General features: G+C 40.5%; 1 protein-coding gene and 1 long non-coding RNA gene across 9 annotated transcripts in view; one reads left to right on the top strand and one right to left on the bottom strand.

Annotated features, from left to right (window-relative positions):
* Positions 1-11057: 11057 nt before the first annotated feature.
* Positions 11058-12290, bottom strand: LOC133249816 (uncharacterized). Of its 2 annotated transcripts, none has more exons than XR_009737109.1 (2): positions 11806-12290; positions 11058-11106 (listed from the first exon to the last, which is right to left on the bottom strand). It is a non-coding gene; the product is annotated as an uncharacterized LOC133249816 (long non-coding RNA). The 2 variants fall into 2 exon arrangements; XR_009737108.1 differs by having other exon boundaries at positions 11982-12290.
* A 6507-nt stretch (positions 12291-18797) lies between these two features.
* KLHL8 (kelch like family member 8) overlaps positions 18798-24198 on the top strand; it is a 69323-nt gene continuing 63922 nt past the window's right edge. For 3 of the 7 annotated variants that reach the window (XR_009737107.1, XM_061420756.1, XM_061420757.1), the window contains exon 1: positions 18852-18981. The gene's annotated coding sequence lies outside the window, so the exon portion shown is untranslated. The other 4 variants (XM_061420747.1, XM_061420755.1, XM_061420753.1 and 1 more) reach the window with 4 other exon arrangements.

Raw genomic sequence — 24198 nt, 5'->3', positions numbered from 1 at the left:
GCTGAGTGGATTCCACGTCTACTGCTTGGGTTTGAACCCTAGCTCTATCCCTTTCTTAACTGTAAAACCTTAGGCAAGTTACTTAACCTAAGTTCAGGTTTCCTCCTAGTAACAGGACTGTCATAGGCTTGTAATAAGGACTGGATGAGTTAATAGCTACAGTGAATTTTGAACACTAACAATAGTGTTAGAAAGTGTTAGGTATTATTAGCTACCTTCAAAGTTTTAAAATGTTGTTGAGGCTATGATTCTTATTTTAAATTTTTTAAGTGAACAATTTAGTAGGTTTTAGTATTTTCACATAGCTGTGCAATCATCACGAATATATACTGCCCAGTCATTTTCCACTTCCTGACGATCACTAACCTACTTATGGGCTCCATAGATTTGCCTGTTCTGGCCACCACATTTAAATAGAATCATAGGTTCATTCAGTCGCTCAGTCACGTCCGATTCTTTGCAACCCCATGCACGCCAGGCTTCCCTGTCCATCACCAACTCCCAAAGCTTGCTTAAACTCATGTCCATTGCATCTGTGATGCCATCCAACCATCTCATCCTCTGTTTGTCCCCTTCTTCTCCTACCTTCAATCTTTCCCAGCATCAGGGTCTTTTCCAATGAGTCCGTTCTTCGCATCAGGTGGTTAAAGTAAAGTGAAAGCGTTAGATGCTCAGTCATGTCCAGCCCTTTGCGACCGCATGGTCTGTTCATGGGATTCTCCAAGCAAGAATACTGGAGTGGGTTGTCATTTCCTTCTCTAGGGAATCTTCCCTACCCAGGGATCGAACCTGGGTCTCCTGCATTGCTGGCAGATTCTTTACTGTCTGAGCTACCAGGGAAAGCTATACATTTCTTTTTATGGCTGAATAATATCACTTGTATGGACATATTATATTGTGTTTGTCTACTAATCAGTTGATGGACATTTGGGTTGTTGCCAGTTTGAGGCTGTTACAAATAATCCTTCTATGAATATTCATATCCAAGCTTTTGTATGGACATACATTTTCAATTCTCTTCGGTAAACACCTGGAGAGGAATTCCTGTGTTATGTGATGAAGTGAAAGTCACTCAGTCGTGACCAACTCTTTGAGACCCCATGAATTATACAGTCCTGGGAATTCTCCAGGCCAGAATACTGGAGTAGGTATAACCTTTTTCTTCTCCAGGGGATCTTCCCAACCCAGGGATCAAACTCAGGTCTCCTACATTGCAGGCAGATTCTTTACCAGCTGAGCCACCAGGGAAGCCCGTGTTATGTGATAATCCTACTTGTAAATTTTTGAAGAAATGTCAAACTGTTTTCCAAGGTGGTTGCAGCATTTTAATATTCTCACTAGCAATGTATGAGGATTCCAGTTTCTCTCCATTCTCCTTGACACTTGTTATTCCTTGTTTGTTTTTATTGTAGCCATTCTAGTGAGTGTGAAATGGTATCTCACTGTGGTTTTGATTTGCAATTTTGCTAATGACTAATAATAGTAAGCATTTTTTCATATGCTTATTAGTCACTTATATATCTTTGTTAGAGAAATGTTTATTCAAGTCCTTTGCTCATTTTAAAATGAGATTGTCTTTTTAATTGTTGCATATACATATTTTAATACATTCTGGATACAGATTCCTAATCAAATATATTATTAGGATAACTCCCATTCTGTGAGTTATCTTTTCACTTTCTTGATAGTGTCCTCCTTAAAGTACAAAGGTTTTTAGAGTTGAGGAAACCCAATTAAAAAAATTTTGTCTTTTATTGCTTGTGTTTTTGGTGCTGTATGTTGCATCTAAAAACCATTGCTTAATCAAAAGCCACAAAGATTTATGCCTAAGTTTTCCTCTAAAAAAAGCTTTAGCTTTTACATTTAGATCTTCTATCCATTTTGAGTTAATTTTTGTGTGTAGTACAATATAGGTACCCAAATTCATTCTTCTACATGTGAATACCCAGTATGGCTCTTCTTCCACCAGTACCACACTACCTTGATTACTGTAGCTTTGTAGTAAGTTTTAAAATTGGGAAATGTGAATCCTCCAACTTTGCTCTTTTTTAAAAGATTCTTTTAGGTATTCTGTGTGCCCTGCATTTCCATATGAATTTTAGAATCAGCTTGTCACTTTTGCAAAAATGTAGCTGGGATTATGTTGAATTTCTAAATCAATTTGGGAAGTATTATCATCTTAATGATATGAAATCTTCCAACATGAGATGTTTTTCCATTCATTTAGGTCTTCTTTCACTTCTTTCCACAAGGTTTTACAGTTTTCAATTACAAGTCTTGTATTTCTTTTGATGCCATTGTAAATGGAATTTTCTTAATTTCATTTTTGGGTTGTCTATTCTAGTGTATAGAAATAACACCTGATTTTTGTATATTGGTCTTGTATCCTGCAAACTTGCTGAACTCATTTATTAGTGTAATAGTTTGTGTGTGCATGTGTACCCCTTAGTTTTTTTATATAGAAGATCATGTCATCTGTGCACAACATTTTACTTTTTTCTTTCCAGTTTGGATGTCTTTTATTTCTCTTTCTCAGCTAATTGTCCTAGGTAAACCTCCAGTACAGTGTTGAACAAAAGTGACAAGAGGGAACATCCCTGTTCCTGACATTAGGGGGAACCTTTGTCTCTCACCGTTAAGCATGATCTAAGCTGTGATTTTTCATACTCTTTAGGATGAGGGAATTTTCTTCTGCTTCTAGTTGGCTGTGCATTGTATCATGAAGTGGTGCTGGCTCTTGTCAAGTACTTTTTCTGCAACCACTGAGGTGATCATGTAGCTTTTTTTCCCCTTCATTCTTTAATATGATATATAAAAATGATTTACATTCATATATTGAATTATCCCTGCATTTCTGAGATAAAATCCCATTCGGTCAAGGTGTACAATCTTTTAAATATAATACTGGCTTTGGTTCACTAGTATTTTGTTGAGGATTTTTGCATCTATATCCATAAGGGATATTGGTCTAAAGGCTTTTTTTTCTTATAATGTCTTTGTTGGTATTAGAGTAATACAAGCTTTATAGAATGAGTTGGGAAGTTGGGGCAAATCTAGAAATCTGCCTATTACACATAGGTTATCTAGAACTATAATTGGCATACAATTTTCATGATATTCCCTCATAATCTTTTTTAAAATTTCTGTAAGGTTCATAGTAATGTCTATACTTTCATTTGTGATTTTAGAAATTTGAGTCTTCTTTTCTTGATCAGCCTTTCTAAACTTTTGTCATTTTGTTTATTCTTTTCAAAAAGACAAATTAATTTTACTTTTATTCATAAATTTTTCTTTTTGTTGTACCACATGACTTGTGAGATCTTAGTTCCTCAACCAAGGATTGAACCTGTGTCCCTTGTAGTAGAAGCATGGAGTCTTAACCACTGGACCACCAGGGAAACCCAACCAAAAAGACAACTTTAGATTTCTTTGATTTTTTTCCCTTCATTCTTATATTCCCTATTTTATATAATTCTAATCAGTTATTATTTCCTTCCATCTGCTTGTTTTCAGTTTAATTTTCTCTTCATTTTCTAGTTCCTTAATGTATACAAGTAGCATATTGATTTAAGATCTTTCTTCTTTTCTAACGTAGGCAGTTCAGTTCAGTCGCTCAGTCGTGTCCAATTCTTTGCACCCCCATGGACTGCAGCACGCCAGGCTTCCCTGTCCATCACCAACTCCCAGAGCTTACTTATGTCCATCGAGTCAGTGATGCCATTCAACCATCTCATCCTCTGTCACCCCCTTCTCCTCCCACCTTCAAACTTTCCCAGCATCAGGGTCTTTCCAAATGACTCAGTTCTTCACATCAGGTGGTCAAAGTATTGGAGATTCAGCTTCAGCATCAGTCCTTCCAAAGAATATTCAGGACTGATTTCCTTTAGGATGGACTGGTTGGATCTTCTTGCAATGTGAGGGACGCTCAAAAGTCTTCTCCAACACCACAGTTCAAAAGCATCAATTCTTCAGGGCTCAGTTTTCTTTACAGTCCAACTCTCACATCCATACATGACTACTGGAAAAACCATAGCCTTCACTAGACAGACCTTTGTTAGCAAAGTAATATCTCTGCTTTTTAATATGCTGTCTAGGTTGGTCATAACTTTTCTTCCAAGGAGTAAGCATCTTTTAATTTCATGGCTTCAGTCACCATCTGCATTGATTTTAGAGCCCCGCAAAATAAAGTCAGCCACTGTTTCCACTGTTTTCCCATCTATTTGCCATGAAGTGATGGGACTGGATGCCATGATCTTAAGTTTTCTGAATGTTGAACTTTAAGCCAACTTTTTCACTCTCCACTTTCATTTTCATCAAGAGGCTCTTTAGTTCTTTCTGCCATAAGGGTTATTGATATTTCTCCCGTCAATCTTGATTCCAGCTTGTGCTTCATCCAGTCTGGCATTTCGCAAATGCAGTTATAAAACTTTTGTTCCTGCTCTAAGACTGTGCCTATCAAGAAATCATAAAGGCTAAATGTATGAAATATAAGACATAATGCTTAGCATCCAAGGACCTAAATGCATTAACAGTACACAAAATTTTTTTTGAAGGAAGAGCAAAAAGAGAATTTATCATTACTAATGTTAAATTTGTATTATTATATTTAAAATATGAACTGAAAGCTATCAAATCTAACATTATTTTCAGAAGTAGGATATAAATGAAAAATATATGACTTACCATCTATCACTCTATTAATTTCTCCCTCTACATCAGCCAATATTTTCCTTATTCCCATGCAATTATATTTATCTCAGTCTAGTGATTTATTTATTTAATCAATGATTGCATCAGTATGTTGTTTATTAAGGCTTCCAATGAAATTAACTAGAACTAGGCTAACTTTGTGTTTCCCTAATTATCATGTTTTTAAACAACATTTTTGGATGAGAGCTCCTACTGAGAACAGCTAAATAAACAAAAATTTTAAGAAAAAAAAATGTACTGGCAAGTACCTCATACATCAAGTCCCAACTCAAATATAACTTTTCTTTGAAGTTTTTTCTGATCCTCTAGAAAACCATGTGTGCCTATCAATTTCCAATACATTCTTCTTTTGTAGGATTTGCCATGTTTTGTTGTTACTGCTTGTGTTATTATAGTGTTTTCTTCAGTAGGCTGTTAAATTGTGAATTCTAGGATGATGAGGAGAATGCTTTAGTCATCACCATGTCACCAGGCCTTTACACAGTGCCAGGGACTTGATGCTAATCATCTGGGAGTATGGCTACCAACCAGTCATGGGATTTTAGCCACAGGAATCTGTGACACCTTAGAAGTTTGTGTCACATCTCTTGGCTTCTCATTTACTCTCCATTGTCAAAGAGTTTGGGGTCGTTATCGTCATCTTCACTTTAAAATTAGAGAGACACGGTACAGAGATAAGTGACTTTCCAAAAGTTACATGATGAGTAAAAGTCTACTCTATAAATATATTTTCAGTCATCAATGTTCTAAAATGATATTATGCTGTTCCCTGAGGCTGCTCCCCTAACGTGTCAGTTAACGAATCGAATTGGGCTTCCCTGGGGACTCAGCGGCTTCCCTGGTGGCTCAGACGGTAAAGCGTCTGTCTGCAATGCGGGAGACCTGGGGGGGCTCAATGGTAAAGAATCTGCCTGCAGTGCAGGAGATGCAGGTTCAATCCCCGGTTCAGGAAGATCCCTGGAGAAGGAAATGGCAATCCACTCCAGTATTCTTGCCTGGAGAATCCCATGGACAAAGAAGCCTGGTGGGCTGCAGTCCATGGGGTCACAAAGAGTTGGACACAACTGGGCGACTAAACATCAACAACAGTGAATCAAGTTAACCCTTTTTGTACCATAAGGCGAATATTCCTAACATATAAGGAAAAAGTGACAAATTTTACAAAGTCAAAACCTTAGAAGAAAGTCTACTACTGTTATTTTTAACTTTCCTTTTAACCTGGTGTCAATGCTAACTTTGAGATTGTTTCCTTTGTTTCTATTTCTTGACCTTGGAGGTAGAGCTCTTCCTTCACTATTGCTCCTTAACCAATATATTCCAGCAGAGGGAGCTCCAAGTGTTTTACAACTACTATTACGGTTTCTCACTTCCTCCGTGCCTATCTCAAAGACAGTGAAGTGAAGTCGCTCAGTGGTGTCTGACTCTTTGCGACCCCACGGACTGTAGCCCACGAGGCTCCTCTGTCCATGGGATTTTCCAGGCAATAGTACTGGAGTTGTTTGCCATTTCCTTCTCCAGGGGATCTTCCCAACCCAGGGATCAAACCCGGGTCTCTCGCATTGTAGACAGACGTTTTACCGTCTGAACCACCAGTTTTAGCTTAATTCTGGTGCCAAGTTATTGAATGGGTCTGGCTTTCCCATGAGGATGCATTACAAGTTGGTACAGTTTGAAAAACCTGAAGAGAGAGAATCTGTGTTTTATAATACATCTCCATATTCCATGAAGGAGGTCATATTTAAATATACAATATGAAGTATAGAGCATAATTTTTAATGCTTGATTTGCTATAGTATAGAATCCATCTGCAATGCCGGAGACCTGGGTTCGATCCCTGGGTCAGGAAGATCCCCTGGAGAAGGGAATGGCTACCCACTCCAGTATCTTCTCTAGGAAATCCCATGGAGAGACAAGCCTGATGGGCTATGGTCTGTGGGGTCGCAAAAGAGTTGGACACGACTGAGCAACTAAGACTTTCACTTTCATTTAGGAGATCAAATACTTTAAAATACCTCTATATCTACAATGTGGACCCAGAACTCATTCTACTCTAAATCTAGTGGTACATCCAAGAATCAAATGCTGATTGTGGTAAATTGCTGGCTTGCCTGTATTTTAGTAGTTTATGCAATATGTAAACAATAACAAAGAGTACTTTGTGGGGTGCTTCTAAAAGATTCATGTAGCTTGAAATAAACACTCTAAAAAAACATTTATTTAAAATAATAAACTAAAGAATAAAAAAAGAAGTGGAAAAATACTGAGTATTCGGTAAGCTGCCCATAATGTAGGCATAAGTGGTAAATTAAAATTTAACTTACCAAAATCCATTCAAGAAGTCTAACGAATTAAATTTAACATGTAAAACTCAAACGTTGTAAAAGAAAATATTGTGTGTGTCAGGAACAGAAACAAGAAAATTTTTATGTGTCAGAAATTTTTATGTTTCTTAAAGAAGATATAAAAAGCTCAAGCCATTAGGGTAAATAAACATCGATGAATTTACTTACATTCTAATTAAAAACTGGTTATCAAAAAACACCATTAAAAAGTAAGAAGCCAAGCCACAAACTGGAAGGAGATGTTTAATACTCAGATAATAAACAGAAGATTAGTATTAGTATTTAGAATATTAAAGGTTACTTCTAAAAACTAATCAGTAAAAAGAACAAAAATCCACAAGAAAAGGAAAAATTTGAGCAAGAATTTTACAGAAAAGAAAATCTGAATTGGTAATAAACATGTTCATTAAAATCTCATTAATAGCTGTATTAATTCTAATTAAAATCAGGAGGGACTACCCTGGTGGTCCAGTGGTTAAGACTTCACCTTTCAAAGCAGAGGGTGAAGGTTCCATTCCTGGTGGAGTAGCTAAGATCCCACATGCCTCAAGGCCAAAAAAACAAAACATAAAGCAGAAGCAATATTGTAACAAATTCAATAAAGATTTTTCAAATGGTCCACATCAAAAACAAAAGTCTAAAAAATAAAAAAACAGGAGAAGGAAATGGCAACCCACTCCAGTATTCTTGCCTGGAGAATCCCATGGACAGAGGAGCCTGGCAGGCTACAGTCCATGGGGTTACAAGAGTCAGACACGACTTAAGAGACTAAACCACCAGAGAAAGACTACCCTCGATTTGGCAGCAAGTGACAACTGTCCTTAAGATTTCTTTTTTTCCCCCCCAATAGAAAAAGAAAACACTTGGAAAATGAAAATAATAAATTTTCTATTCAAATGTAAAAAATAAATAAATAAATAAAAAAACAACAAATTAAAACCAGGAGACACTATTTTATATTTAACAGACTGGCAGAAGTTAAGAAATCTGGCAAAACTAAATGTGGACCAGAATGTGGGACAACTGAAACCCTCAGAAAGTTTTCTTAAAAGTGTAAATTGATATAATTGAATTGGAATACAATTTGGCATTACCTAGAAACATCAAGCGGAGAAGGCAATGGCACGCCACTCCAGTTCTTTTGCCTGGAAAATCCCATGGACAGAGGAGCCTGTGGTCCGTCCATAGGATTCTCCAGGCAAGAATAGTGGAGTGGGTTGCCATTTCCTTCTCCACTTGACAGAATGTGGTGGATCTAAATTAGAGTCACGATTGTAGAAATAAAGCTTTAGGAGAAAACCTGTGAAATATTGTGAACAAAGAAACTGCATAGTCATGTTTGATTGCATCTGAATTCAAAAAAGAAAAAAGATTAAAAAGAAGTTCTGCTATTTCAAATTTTGGAGTCCAAGAGAGTTTAGACAGAACTGAAAAAGTTGGTGATGGTAACAGATTGGAAGTCAGGACTCAACATGCTGAAAGTGAATAGTGATAGGAAAGCCAATGGAGAGATGCAGAAAGACTGATGTGGAAAGTCACTGATACAGGGGCCAAGGTTAAACTTAAGTGTAAATTAGATACCTGAAGCAAGGAGCGGTCAGAGGCCGTTCTTAGACAGGTCTGTTCTTGAAGGTAGAATAACCAACCAATTAACAAAAAGCAATGAGATCATAATCTCAGCTAGTATTACAGCAGCACGGTCTTCCTATGATTGTCTTTGTATACAGGAACAAGCCAGATCATTAAAAAAAAGAATGGCCAATGGCAATATTAAAAAGTTCATCCTTGATATTAGGGGAGAAATAAAGTTAATTATTGGCAAAGGCTTAAAGAAGAAAATAGAGATGATAGAACCGTCAGGAAGTAGTCTCATACTTTGCGGGTAGGAGCCACTTATGTAAGATGTCAGAAATCTTTTGAATCTTTGTGATCTCTGATGTAGCAGTTCCACTTTGGGGAAGTATCTTAATGATTTAGTTACATGTTAGACAACCTATAAACAATTTTTTTTGAAAGCTGGAAAACTCTAAATAATTAAAACTGAAAGCTTGATTAGAGGAATAGTAGTATGGACAGAGGAGCCTGGTGGGCTGCAGTCAATGGGGTCGCTAAGAGTCGGAAACGACTGATCGACTTCACTTTCGCTTTTCATTTTCACGCATGGGAGAAGGAAATGGCAACCCACTCCAGTGTTCTTGCCTGGAGAATCCCAGGCAGGGGAGCCTGGTGGGTTGCCGTCTATGGGGTCGCACAGAGTTGGACATGACTGAGGCGACTTAGCAGCAGCAGCAGCAGCAGCAGTAGTAAGTCCATACAGTGAAACATCCTGAAATCATTTTTATTGTTTTGCAGGAAATTAGTTCCCTGACCAGGGATTGAACCTGTGCAGCTTGTAGTGGAAGGGGGACATCTTAACCACTGTACTGCCAGGAAGTCCTGGCAGTCATTTTGAATGCTATTAAACATGAGTATTTTTTTTTTTTTTTGACTTGTCAAGTTATTCAACATACATTCTTCAGTGGGAAAAAAAGCAATTAAAAAGACCCACATTAATTCATGTAAAGAAAATGTTCCAAAAGGGCACACAGCAAGATATTAACAGTCTCTATTTTAGAACAGTGGTATTATTTTCAATAATAAAGATATGTTGCTGTTATAAAAAGATAAGACAACACTAACTTTATTTTTAGTATTTTAAAAAATCTGTAATTTTCCTCAGGTAGATCAATAATATGTTTAGATACCATGAAAGCCAAGAAAGAGGAAAATATCAGGACAGAGAAGCTATATGAAGAAAAGTACATCCTTGCATATTCCTACCACAAGTGGGTTGAATATCATTGGTGATATCACATCATTCTATCTTAGAAGTAAACTTAAATAATTTAAGTAAGTGTTTCATATGGGAGGTGTTTCTAGGAAGCATTGGCAGCAGCAGAAAGACAGAAGAAGAAAGGGAAGGAAGCTAATTAAGGGTGAATTGTTACGCAGATCCATCCTTGTGGGTCCCAGGGGGTTCTGGGAAACCTCTTAGGAGCTACTTCAGAGTTGCCCCCATCTCCATCACTTCGGTGAGGTTGCTTGATTTTTCAGTCACCAGCTCCCTTCAATCACTATTGAGACCACTTGGGAGGAGACGAGGAGAAGGCAATGGCGACCCACTCCAGGACTCTTGCCTGGAAAAATCCCATGGATGGAGGAGCCTGATAGGCTGCAGTCCATGGGGTCACGAAGAGTCGGATACAACTGAGCAATTTCACTTTCACTTTTCACTTTCATGCATTGGAGGAGGAAATGGCAACCCACTCCAGTGTTCTTGCCTGGAGAATCCCAGGGACGGCGGAGCCTGGTGGGCTGCCGTCTATGGGGTCGCACAGAGTCAGACACGACTGAAGCGACTTAGCAGCAGCAGCAGCACTCCCTGGGAAGCCCCTCGGGGCAGGTAGAGGGTGGGGATAAAAAAAGTGAGAGAATTAAGAAAATTACAATTTGTTTCAACTGGTCTGTGCTGAACACTGTGTTAGGTGCTACAGAGATTGAAAAGAAGCATAACATAAATTGAGCTTACAATTTAATGGGATACTTACATATCTTTGAAACATTTAGTGGCAATAAAGGCTGTATATAGTTAAGTGTCAGTGGGAAAGATACAGCTGAAAATGCTAACCAGGAGAGAGGGATGTCTGTATTTAAAAGTAGGTCATATACTTGAATCCTAGACCATAGCAGAGGATTATATGACAATTGAAAATGAGGGTGTTCTAGGTGATAAGCCTAGCCTGAGCAAAAAATGTCAGAGCAGGTGGCTGAATATCTTCCAGTTGTCCCTCTAGATCTCTCTTCGTTCTTCTCTATCCAGCTTTGTGCCAGAAAAGCTGACATTGATGAACAAAATTAACAGATTTCCTTGTACTCTGGCTTCCAGAAGCTGCCTTTGGCAGGCAGTGTCACTAGTAAATCAAAGAGGAGGAGAATGGGACTTCTTTGGTGGCCCAGTGGTTAAGACTCTGTATTTCCAATGCAGGAGACGCGGGTTTGATTCCTGGTTGGGGAACTGAGAGGGACCAAAAAGAAAGAAGAGGGAGATTAGGGTATTTCTATCCTAGCACCCTTCCTGCAGGGACTCATCAAGGCTTTATTATAGTCAGCAGGTCTCTACACACAGCTTTCTCTCCTCTCTGGGTTCTGGTAGTTTCTTTCTTATTAGCTCAGGAATACTGCATGGGTCCTTTTAGCTTTTCTTAGAACCTGTTCACCGGAGAAGGCAATGGCACTCCACTCCAGCACTCTTGCCTGGAAAATCCCAGGGACGGAGGAGCCTGGTAGGCTGCAGTCCATGGGGTCGCAGAGTCGGACACAACTGAAGCGACATAGCAGCAGCAGCAGCAGAACCTGTTCACACCTTTATTAAATTTGCCTCAAATGGCTCCTTCAATGTAATGGGAGTTCTCTGCCAGCAGCCTTCCTGAGAGGGTGAAAGGGGGCTGCTTGGGAGGAGAGAAGAGCTAAACTTTTGGCAGAACTTGAGGGTGATGGTTCATGTTGAGAAGTAGAGGCAGGTAAGCTGGACATTTCTTTTAAAATTTTTCTAAAGAAAAATGGTAGTCCAGATTTAAGGGTAATAATCTGAGTAGAGTCTTAAAATTCTTGACTAACATGTAAATGACTGCTTGCCAAAGCAGCACACAGCAAAGGGGATCACGTGTCTTCTATCCCGAGCCCTCTTTGGCCTCATTTGTTTTCGTCTCAATACCTGTGAGCATATAAAAGCAACAGTCTTTTTTGTGGTACCTCCCTCCAGCCAGGTAGGCACAAATCCAGTGACCCTCTGTGCTTCTGCCTCAGGGCTCAGCTGAAGATCAAGCAGCAACTGAAACTTCCCAGAGAGGCTGAACAACAGACTATTCAATTCTAATAATCCAGTTTTACCTCTGAGGAAATTGGCTGAAAGGTTTTCTTTTGGTTCTGCTTCCTTGAAAAAGAAGTGCCATTATAACAATTTCCCTCTTTCAACTTTGGCTGATAAACTCCCAAAGAGACGCACTTAACAAAGAGGGTCTAAAAATGTGATTTTCATCTGAGCAAGAATTATGAGTGCATGAATGTGGTAACAGGAGAGCCAGCAATCATTTAGGGGAAAGAATTACATCATTGTTACAAGATTGCAACATGATAACCTCCTCGTTGTCTTAAGGGTTCTATGCAAAATGGTCAAGGCCTAGCGAAGGAAGTAAATTCACATACCCTGTGGGGTTGCTCAATCCTAGTTTTCCTCTTCATTGATTTTCATCTGCTCATCTCTTCGAGGCTCTCGACAGATGTACTTCCTTCTCCACTGACCCAGTGAAAGAGCAGTCCTAAATTGCTAATTCATACAGAAAGAAAGCCTGTAAGCCTGGGCAGGCCGCGGTGCCAGTTCTAACATTTAGAAGGAGCCATATTTGTTTATCATATACAAATATCTTTTTCACAACTGGAACTTCCAACCCCAAAAGGCTTGGGGGAGGACTGGTTTGATGGCTCACTGGTCATTAAAGACCTAGGCTCTTTTTGTCATTTTCCACCAACTTATACATGATTTCTACCCTCAAATAACCTCATAGTCTAAAGTGGCCGCTAAAACTCCAGCCATTACTTCCAGTAAGAAGGAAAGAAGCATAAGAGAGGTATCTTCCAGCCCTTTAAGCAGCCATCCCCCTCAAAGTCCCAAGCAACACTTGTACTTATACTTTATGAATAGAACTTAGTCTGTCAGGGAGCCTGACAAATAATCTATTAGCTAGGTACCTCAGTTCAGTTCAGTTGCTCAGTCGTGTCTGACTCTTTGGACCCCATGAATCGCAGCACGCCAGGCCTCCCTGTCCATCACAAACTCCCGGAGTTCACTCAGACTCACGTCCATCGAGTCAGTGATGCCATCCAGCCATCTCATCCTCTGTCATCCCCTTCTCCTCCTGCCCCCAATCCCTCCCAGCATCAGAGTCTTTTCCAATGAGTTAACTCTTTGCATGAGGTGGCCAAAGTACTAGAGTTTCAGCTTTAGCATCATTCCTTCCAAAGAAATCCCAGGGCTGATCTCCTTCAGAATGGACTGGTTGGATCTCCTTGCAGTCCAAGGGACTCTCAAGAGTCTTCTCCAACACCACAGTTCAAAAGCATCAATTCTTTGGTGCTCAGCTTTCTTCACAGTCCAACTCTCACATCCATACATGACCACTGTCATTCCTTAAAAAAAAAAAAACAAAAAAAACCTGGCCTTTATTAATGAGGAAGGCAACAAGATACTGTTTAAGCAGCTAGCAGGATCTGTCATTCTGCAACGTAATTTTTTTTTAAATAATAAAAAGAAAACCTTCCATAGATTTCTGTGAGAATGTGAAGATATCAGAAAGCTAATGCAATATAGATCTACAGCAGTTTTCATAGAGATCAGGCACTTGGAATAGTATTGGAACTGAAACACAATTATTACATTTGTATCACTGTGCCACTTTCTATAATACATATGGATAACTTGGCCCAGAAGTGTGTAAGTTTCTCTAAATGTGTTTTATGATAAAGTTAGGAGGCTTTTGGAGTGTGGCAGTGTGTGTGCGCTTAGTTGCTCAGCCATGTCCCACTCTTTGTGACCCTTTGGGCTGTGGCCCACCAGCCTTCTCTGTCCATGAGATTTTACAGGCAAGAATACTGGAGTGAGTTGCCATTTCCTTCTCCAGGGAACCTTCCTGACTCAGGAATTGAACCCACATCTCCTATGTCTCCTGTATTGCAGGCAGATTATTTACACGCTGAGCCATCGGGGAAGCTGGAGTGTGATAGCATGGAGGCGAACTGCTCTCATCGCTTCATATTAAAGAAGATTCCACAGCTCCCCGCAAAGGCAGCTTGAAAGCTTGACCATGGCTAGGCAGGCTCACGGGAAATGGAAAGCGATCTGACTTCGGCAGAAGGGAACAGCCAGAGTGAAATGTTAAAAGTGTGCGTGTGGCGGGGGCAGGAGGCAAACCGGAGTTTAAAAACTCACCAACACAGATAAATTTTCAAAAGAAATTATTTCGTGCGCAAACTAAACTGGCAGTGGCTTAGCAACAAAATGATGCTTTTTGTTTTAGCTCTATCTGTTGACCCACCTGCAAAGGACCCCAAAATAATCACTCTAAACAAGAACAAAGTAGCTGCTATGTAAACATATCCTCAGTGATGCCCTCTAGCCGAAGCTGCACCCACTCCCCCACCCCAAGTTCTTCCATTCAAGTGTGAGTTCCTTGAAGGAACTCAGATTCCTTATTACATAGATATTATGGAACCACCAATGAGGATTAGCCATCATGCTTTAAGAAGCAGAGTTGAGTAGTTACAATGGAGACCTTAAGGTCCACAAGCTAAAATACTCGCTTTACAGAAAATACTTGCAGGATCCTTCTTTTAGCTCACTTGGTAAAGAATCTGCCTATAAGGCTGGAGACCCCGGTTTGATTCTTGGGTCAGGAAGATCCTCTGGGGAAGGGATAGGCTACCCAACTCCAGTATTCTTGGGCTTCCCTGGTGGCTTCAGATGGTAAAGAATCTGCCTGCAATGCGGGATATCTGGGTTTGATTCCTGGATTGGGAAGATCCCCTGGAGAGGGGATGGCAACCCACTGCACTATTCTGGCCTTGAGAATTCCATGGACAGAGGAGCCTGGTTAGGCTACAGTCCATGAGGTTGCAAAGAGATGGACCCAACTGAGCAAGTTTCACTTCCACACTTTTCTTTACTGCCCTAAGTTGATATGCATCAGTTTATTTCCTAAGTATTTGTTAATCAGCCATCTTATACCCAGTACCATGTTCCTAATTTCTATTTAGGAAGTTATCAGACAAATGAAAGGATACCTAATTAAAATGCTCACTGAAAAGACAGCTATTTGAGAAGCAAAAATAGGTTGTAATGTGAGCATATACAGAAAGCGTTAACACAGAACAAAGAGGAGGGGAACTGTAACCAGGATATGCTTCCTGATGAAAACAATATCTGGGTTGGTACTGAAAGGCAAGCAGGAGTTTACCAGGCAAAGAGGGAGACAGAAGGCACAGCAATTTCAAAGGCCCAGAGAGAAATTAGGGAAACTTAAATATCTCAGAGATGAGGCTGGAAAAGATCAGCAAAGGCTTAGAGATACCTATGTCAGATTAATGGCAAGGGTAATGGATGAAAGGACTGTCATAAAGTAGTTAAAATAGGTTAAGTTAGGCCATTGTGGGGCAGAATTCAGGATGTGATTGTTGTTAAGTAGAGCTGAAACCCTGGTCAAGATTGGATGAGGGAAGGGTGATAAAATATTAATAGGAGTGGAAGAGTAGGAAGAAAGGTCACTGCAAGCCAGTGACTCTGACCTGGACATGAGGGTGTTGTCTTGCTTGTTCAGGATATTCAAGAAGTTTTCATAGTCAGACAGTTGTCCAGGGAACTGCCCAGTGACTGAAAGCTTTGCCTCCACTGCAAATGAAAATTAAATGGTCCCCTTCATTAATCTTTCAAAATCACTTGGCAGGCCACATTTGAAATTCTTTTGGATATTATAAAGCCTTTCATTCCAGATTAGAGATAAAGACTTAACATGCAAATGTCAATTGAGGTCAAAACATTGTAATTTATTTGGACCAAAGTACAACAGACAGTGAACCAACAGAGGTCAGATCTTTTCCAGTTTTAATTCATGGAATTTTAGAAAAGGAAGGAGTCTCTAATGAATAAGTCTCTTATTAATTAGGTTATTAAGTAGTTCTGTTAATTCTGAAAAGGAGCTAGGGAGGAATGAATAAAAGCTAAGAAGATATCTTGGTCATATTCAGGAAATGTGTGATCTTTTCATTGAGACTGTAGCAGAGGAAAAAGTTTTTCTTGACTCTCCGAGGGTCTCTGAAAATTAAGCAAATGAAGAGAGATTAACAGGATAAAAGCATACAAATTTTATCAAATTTTTACATGTTATATTGGAGGGCTTCCCTGTGACTCAGAGGTAAAGAATCTGCCTGCCAATGCAGGAGATGCAGGTTCCATCTTTGGATCTAGAAGATCCCCTGGAGAAGGAATTGGCAACCCACTCCAATAATTTCGCCTGGGAAATCCCATGGACAGAGGAACCTGGAGGGCTACAGTTCATGGGGCCTCAAAGAGTCAGACATGATTGAAGGACTAATACTTTCACTTTTCAGACAAAGAAATGATAAATTTGTGAAGAATTGACAAGACAGTGGGGTTTGGCCTAGGGTTAGTAAATGGTGAAGGAATTACTAGGAAGAAAAGGATTAGCTTAAGTATGTTTATACAGGTTTCTCAGCCCTAAATTCAATCTCTGGCAATATGAATGCCTATAATTTTCTCCTGGTATAGGGAGGGTACCTTATATATGGGAGTTTGATGACCAGTTTGGGGGAAGAAGGTTGGGGGTTGGAGAGACCTTCCTGCTTTTGCTGTTTTCTCAGATTCCTTCAGTTGAAGATATTCAGTATGTCAAGGTGCTATGTTTTGGGGGTACCATGTTCTGAATCTCATCAAGATGTACCTTGTTTAGTAAGATATTATTTTTAAAAATAATTATTTGAGAGCATTGTTGTGGATATATCACATTTAAGTGGAGGATTTTCCCCCAGTTTATTGTTATTTGGTTTGAAAATTTCATTGAATTTTTGCCTGACCTCCCCTCTCCCAACAAAAAGTTGTAGATTACTATACCTATATGCTCCCCACTCCCCTTGCCACCTTCTGCATGTGCATGCATGTGTGCTAAGTTGCTTTAGTCGTGTCTGAGTCTTTGTGACCCTATGGACCATAGCCCTCCAGGCTCCTCTGTCCATGGGATTCTCCAGGCAAGAATACTGGAGTGGGTTGTCATGCCTTCCTCCAGGGGATCTTCCCTACCCAGGGAGCCAACCCGGGCCTCTTAAATGTCTCCTGCATTGGCAGGCTGGTTCTTTACCACTAGTGCCACCTGGGAAGCCCAACCCTGTGCATACCTTTTTTTTTTTTTTTAATATTTGTTTGGCTGTGTGAGGGCTTTAGTTGTAGTATGCAGAATCTTTCAGTTGCAAGATATGGGATCTAGTTTACTGATCCGGAATTGAACCTGGGTGCTCTGCATTGTGAATGCAGTCTTAGCCACTGGACCACCAGGGAAGTCCTTGTATACCTTTTTATTTTTCATTATGTGTTTAGTTCTGTCTCTTCCACTAGCTCTCAAGTCTCCACAAAGGTAGGAACTATTCAGTTTCGTTCACTATTTCCCAGTTCTTAACTCAGTGTATGCCATATACTAAGTGCTCACTAAATATTCTTGAAAAAATAAATGGAAACCATATTGAAATACTGTGTAGATTTCTATGATGTAGTTAGTAAGTACAAGCAGTTTTTTATATGTCTATTAGCAGAGAAAAAAGAGCAGTTCTATAAGCATTTTTTAGGGGACACTGAACATGCAATTAAAAAGTTCATATTATAAAAAAATTCTATTAGAATATGACCTTATTAAATACACAGTATTACATCATACTTCCAGACAAATTTTACAAGTTTTGTGTGGGCACACTAAAACTGGTCTTGCTCCACTTTTGTTTGTTCATATTAAAATTTCAAACATAAGGTCCTGAAGAGAAATATTCTGAAGTACTAAGATTTATTTCTATTTCTGCTATTTTAAAATGGAAAAGTGATTTTTTCGCCCCTAGAACTGAAATTTCAAACAGTTACCTTGGGGTTTTTACATAAGATGCAATTTTTTTTCTAAAGGCTCTTTTCTAGCTAAATCAATCGAAACCTATGTATTAATATTTATAAATGTATCAGGATTGAATTTATTCTGAAATAGATTCCTAGGGTTGTGAAAGCTAGAGCTTGCTCTAACAAAAGATTTTAGCCTTCAAATTTTTTTTTCTTTGCTCGCTCATCTATCCCTTCCAACATTTCATTGCGCTTATAGAAAAATTAGTTGATTTCAACATCATTTTCACTTGCAATGGTTTTTAGCAGTGAGTGCTCAGGTCGGTCAACTGCTTCCTTGGTCTTACAAACTATGCTATGCTATGCTAAGTCACTTCAGTCGTGTCCGACTCTGTGCGACTCCACAGACGGCAGCCCACCAGGCTCCGCCGTCCCTGGGATTCTCCAGGCAAGAACACTGGAGTGGGTTGCCATTTCCTTCTCCAATGCATGTAAGTGAAAGGTGAAAGTGAAGTCGCTCAATCGTGTCCAACTCTTAGCGACCCCATGGATTGCAGCCTAACAGGCTCCTCCGCCCATGGGATTTTCCAAGCAAGAGTACTGGAGTGGGATGCCTACAAACTATGGGTAAGTAGTTATATAAACCCCAGGTGTTTTGTATCAATATATCTCTTTTGCAGAGCCTGTGGAGAAATTGCCAGGAACAAAAGTAGACCCTTTTTTCCTTCTTTAAACGACAGAAACCCTAAGAACCTTCACCATGAGCGAGACGGGATTTATGGTACAGCCACAAAAGAGAAGAAACGGATAACTTCGGAGGTTAATCATGCGGTGGCCTATCTGAACCTGTGTTTTGAGGACGCCAGTCAGGCCCCGCCAGCTGTCCCCAGCATCAGGAAGGACAACACTCCCCAGCTGACTGAAAACTCCCGCCGCCCGCGCCCGAGCCGGGCTCGGAGAGCACGCGGGGCGGGGGCGGTCCCCGGCAGGAGGTAATTGAAAACCACACTACCCAGAGTGCTGTGCGCAGGCGCGGGCGAGAGGACGCCGGGCGCCGGCTGGGCTCGGCGAGGCCGCGCACAGGGGCGCGCGTCCGTCGGGTGCTCGCGCGGGGCCGGTGCGGCGCCGTCCGGGGCTGCAGGAACCTGGCAGCGCGGCTGCATCCTTGGCGAGGCCCGGGACGGGGGCGGGGGTGGGGAACCGAGCGGAGGGAACCAGCCGAGGACTGAGGTAACCGGGCTTTCGTCCCCCGCCCCCCCAACTCCCTCTTTTCTTTGTGCGGTGCTGTCCGCTCGTGCGAAGTCCTCCGTCACCTCAGCCCCGAGCCCAAATCGTAGCGCCGCCCGGGCTCGCGCCTGTGGCGGAGAAACTCCCCGAGTCCTGCACGCAGGAACCCAAACTCCCCTGCCGGGAGGGTTTGGGCCCCTTCAGCCGCTGCGCGGTTTCTGTCGCCCCCTCCCCCGTTTGTGGCGAGAGGCAAGGCGCGGGGTGGGGGGTAGTCGCGTTCCTCGAAGGGAACCCCGGTCTCCGACTCCCTCAGCCTGGCTCGTTCCTCAGGGTCTTTCGAAGAAGAGAGAGGCGGGCAGGTGCTTCGCGGGGTCCGGGCGAGGGCGGCATGTGGGGGCGGGGCGGGCCCGCGGACTGGGGCCCTGCGGTGAGGGACGCGCCGCCCGCGAGGGTCGGGGAGGCGGGCGCGGGTATCGGGGTCAGCCGCCGTCCGGGATGCTGGCCCTGGGGCCGTGCTGGCCGTCCGTCCGGAGGGTAACCCTCCGGGACTGGCCTGCCGGCGAGACTCATGGCCCCGGGGGTCTGGCTGGCGTGTGCTGGGGGCTTGCAGCTCGCCTTAGGTGGAGACCCTGCGGGGGGCGGGGGGGTGTCGAAGAGTGCCTTGGAGTTTGAGAGCAGAAACTGCAGCCTCTTTCAAAACACGCCTCTGCTCAGTGGAGTTGTTTCACAGCCCGGATGCCTGCTCTTTCCTCCTTTTCACGCACTTCTGGGCTTCGTTAGCCTGCTGGTTTCCCTGAGAGAGGCGATTTATCTCCATCCTTCGCGCTTTCTAGCCTGGGGCTGGTCCTTGACTGGATTTGACAGTCCTAGCGTTTGGATTATTGCCTGAGTTTGAAAAGGTTTTTGTTTTGTTTTGTTTTGGTATGTTTTCCCACCTGGCAATGTTAGATCGGGTGACTTTAAGTAGGCTATTGAACTTTTTTTGTCAGGATTATTTTCCATCTGTATTAATAGCGTAACTATGCTTGGCCATTTTAGCTTATGCTTATGTTATACTGCTTCGGGAGGATTCTTTGGGAAAATGTTCTTGCAAGAAGCTAGGTTGACACAGGTGTTTTATCTGCTGGTTGCACTTTTTCTTTCTTTGCATTCCCCCTGTCCCCCCCTCCACCCCGGTGAGGTTAATTAATTGTTGGACTGTTGGTGTTCTTCATTCTCGTAGACCGAGGAAATTCTTTTCCTCCGTCTCCCTCCAGTGTTGATCCTGCCAGAGAGTAGTCTTGGGTAAGCAGAGGACCTCAGCTAAGCGGTGGGTTATTTCATTGGCTGCAGCTTTTCCTCCCCCTCCCTACGAGCACCCATTCTTTTGTCACTCATCCCGTGACCTACTTCAGACTTTAGTCGCTGTATATATCGCCTTTAAGATACAGAGTATGAACATAAATAAATATCAAAAGAAATTTTAGGATACCATACTCAGCTATTGCTTAACTTCATATTAACATTTCAAGTTGCCAGTACTTTTAAAATCTTTTTAAAAACATTTATTTTTAATTGGAGTATAATTGCTTTGGGGCCTTCCTGGTGTCTCATCGGTTAAAAAAAAAAAAAAAAAATCTGTCTGCAATGCAGGAGGCGTGGGTTCCATCCCTGGGTGGGGAAGATCCCTAGAGAAGGAAGTGGCAACCCACTTCAGTATTCTTCCCTGGGAAATCCCATGGCCAAAGGAGCCTGGTGGGCTTCCTGGGGTCACAAAAGAGTCTGACACGACTTACTGACTAAAAAACAACGATAATTTCTTGACAATGTTATGCTGGTTTCTGCGGTACAACAGTGTGAAATCAGCTGTAAGTATGCGTATATCGCCTGCCTCCCACTCCTCTGGGTCATCACAGAGCATTTAGCTGAGTTTCCTACGCTATAAAGCAGCTTCCCACTATAGTGTGTATGTCAGTGCTGTTCTTAATTCATCCCCCTCTTCTTCCCCACCTCTGTCCACAAGTCTTTTCTCTGTGTCTTTATTCCTGCCCTATAAATAGGATCATCAGTATCATTTTTCTAGATTCTTTATAAAGCTGCTAATTCTTTTAACATTTGATAAGATTATTATTATTTTCTAAGATGGTAATATATTCTGTAATAATTGCACATCTGTCTCCTGGCAGGAAATTTAATTCACAGCCACTGAATATAATTTTTAAAAACATTGTTTCCTCACTTGTTAAGAAAGTGAGGTAGATATATTAGACTCCATATCCTTTATCAAAGTAGTTTATATTTAGAGGAATTTTAGGTTCATAGCAAATTTAAGTGGGAGGAACAGAGATTGCTCATATATTCTCTGCCCTCATATGCTCCTGCCTTGCCCCATGTAAGCAGTCTCCCCCTCTATCAAAATCCCTACAGCAAAAAGGTAAATTTGTTAGTAACCTACATTGATATACCATTACCCAAAGTTCAGAGTTTACATTAAGGTTCACTCTTGCTGTCTATTGAATATTCTGTGGATTTAGACAAATGACCTTTTTTCAAAAAATCAAGAACTCTAAAGAATTGTAGAGAACTGAAAATGGGTTTGTCATTTTGAAAAGATTAAAGGGACTATTTTGAATGTCCTAAAAATTAATTTCAAGAATTTTATGTTTTAAAACATTGGATATCTAAACTGGTTTTTTATATTTGAATTTTCAACAGAGGTTAATTATTTTTATATATTAAGAACTAAAGCGATGAGGAATAAGAAATACTTCATAGAAGTAACAAAATGTCATGTCTTTCAGTCCTAAAACTCATTAGCTTGACCGTTTCTTCACTATTCTGAAAATCATGTTTTATGTTAACCAACGAAGGAAGAAGAGATGGAACATTTAGAATAGACATTTGGGGATTTCCCTGGTAGTTCAATGGCTAGGACTCTGCGCTGCCAAGGCAGGGAGCCCAGGGTTGATCCCTGGTCAGGGAATTAGATCCCACATGCTGCAACTGAGAGTTTCAATGTTGCCTCTAAAGATACCACATACTGCAGTTGAGACCCAGCATAGTTAAAGTATACTTTTTTTTAAACTGATGTCAGTATTCGGGATATAACTACACTAAAATGTGACCCATTAGGCTTTTTCTTGATCTGTTTTCTTTGTCTGAAAGCCTTTTGTGGAAACATCAAAATGTAATAATGAGCTGGAACTAGACAGTTCTGGGTTAGAATACCAGCTCTTAATTTGTTGGCTGTGTGCCCAAGGCAGGTTATTTTCTGAACCTATTTCCTTAAATGTAAAAGGGGGTAAAATACTAATTTTTATAACAGGTGAAGTCATTTTAGAAACTGTAAGGCACTATCGTTTATTGATATCATTAGTCACATGTTGTATTTCAGAATGCTGTCAGTTTATTTTTTTGTTGAAAACTGCTTATGTAAGTACTATGAAACTTTTTTTTAAAGGCTATACAAGAAAATTCATTGTCTGTGGATAGTTTAGTTGATTCTTGGGAGTTAGAGGTAAAATTATGGAAGAGGGTCAAAGGGATGAGAAAATTTCTACTTTGTCTCTGGTTCTTAACCTGGGTCTATGGATGTACCCATAAATGGTCTTCCAAGATTCTGTGAATTCTGTGTATATTTCTATTTTTCTGGAGAGAAGACCCACAGCTTTCAATGTATGTTTAAAAGGAGTTCACTACCCCTTTTTTAAAAAAAATGGGAGTGTAATAGCTTTACAATGTTGTGTTAGTTTCTGTTGTATAACGAAGTGAATCAGGTATGTGTATACATATATTTCCTCCCTCTTAGACCTCCCATCCATCTAGATCATTGCTGAGCTTTCTGTGCTGTATAATAGCTTCCCACTAGCTATTGATACATGTAGTGTGTGCACACACACTATATATATAGTTATATATATATGCTACTCTCTCTATATATATACATATATATATATATAATGCTACTCTCTCAATTCATCCCACCCTCCTCTTCCCCTCTGTGTATCCACATGTCAGTTTCCTATGTTCTGTGTCTCTATTCCTGCCAGGCTAATAAGTTCATCTGTATCGTTTTTCTAGATTCCACATACATGTGTTAATATACAATAATTGTTCTTGCTGAGTTGTCAGAATGAGACACTGTATGACAGACTCTAGGTTCATCTACATCTTTACAGATGACCCAACTGTGATCCTTTTTATGACTGAGTAATATTCCATTGTATATATGTATCTTCTTTATCCATTCATATGTCGATGGACATTTAGATTGCTTCCATGTCCTGGCTGTTGTAAAGAGTGCTTCAGTGAGCATTGGGGTACATGTGTCTTTTTGAATGATGGTTTTGTAATCTATTCTGTAATAATTGTGCATTCTGTATCCTGTCAGGAAATTTAATTCACAGCCACTGAGGGTAATTTTTAAAAACACTATTTCCTCATTTCTTAAAAAGAAAGTGAAGAAGATATATTATACTCCACACCCTTTATCAAAATACTTTACGTTTAGAGCAATTTTAGGTTTATAGCAAATTAAGTAGGGGAACAGAGATTTCATATACCCTCTGCCCTCATATGCCCCCTGCTTTGCCCCATATATGCACAGTCTCCCCACTATCAAAATCCCCACACCAAAAAGGTACATTTGTTTCAGTCAGTGAACCTACAATGATATACCATTACCCAAAGTCTAGAGTTTTACATTAAGGTTCACTCTTAGTGTCTGTTGTATATTGTGTGGATTTAGACAAATGACCCTTTTTCAAAAAAAAAGAACTCTTAAAGAGTTAGAACTGAAAATGGGTTTGTCATTTTGAAAAGATTAAAGGGACTATTTTGAATGTTGGGATTCTCCAGGCAAGAATACTGTCGTGGGTTGCCATTTCCTTCTCCAGAGGATCTTCCCAACCCAGGGATCGAACCTGAGTCTCCTGCATTGCAGGCAGACTCTTTACCATCTGAGTCACTGTGGAAGCCCCCAAATTAATTTCAAATGGCTTTTGTGTATTAAAACATCAGATATTTAAACTGGTTTCTTATATTTGAATTTTCAACAAAGGTTAATTATTTTTATAATTGAGAACTAGAGAGATGAAGGAGAATAAATGCCTCTTAGAATAACAAAATGCCCTATTTTTCAGTCCTAAAACTCCTTAGCTTGACCATTTCTTCACTTTTCTGAGAAATATGTTTTGTGTTAACCAGTGAAGGAAGAATAAATGGAACATTTAAAATATACAT

The sequence above is a fragment of the Bos javanicus genome, chromosome 6 (assembly GCF_032452875.1).
Source record: "Bos javanicus breed banteng chromosome 6, ARS-OSU_banteng_1.0, whole genome shotgun sequence".
Classification (NCBI taxonomy): domain Eukaryota; kingdom Metazoa; phylum Chordata; class Mammalia; order Artiodactyla; family Bovidae; genus Bos; species Bos javanicus.
The sequence above is the reverse complement of the archived record's forward strand: the minus strand, read 5'-3'. Positions and strand labels throughout refer to the sequence as shown.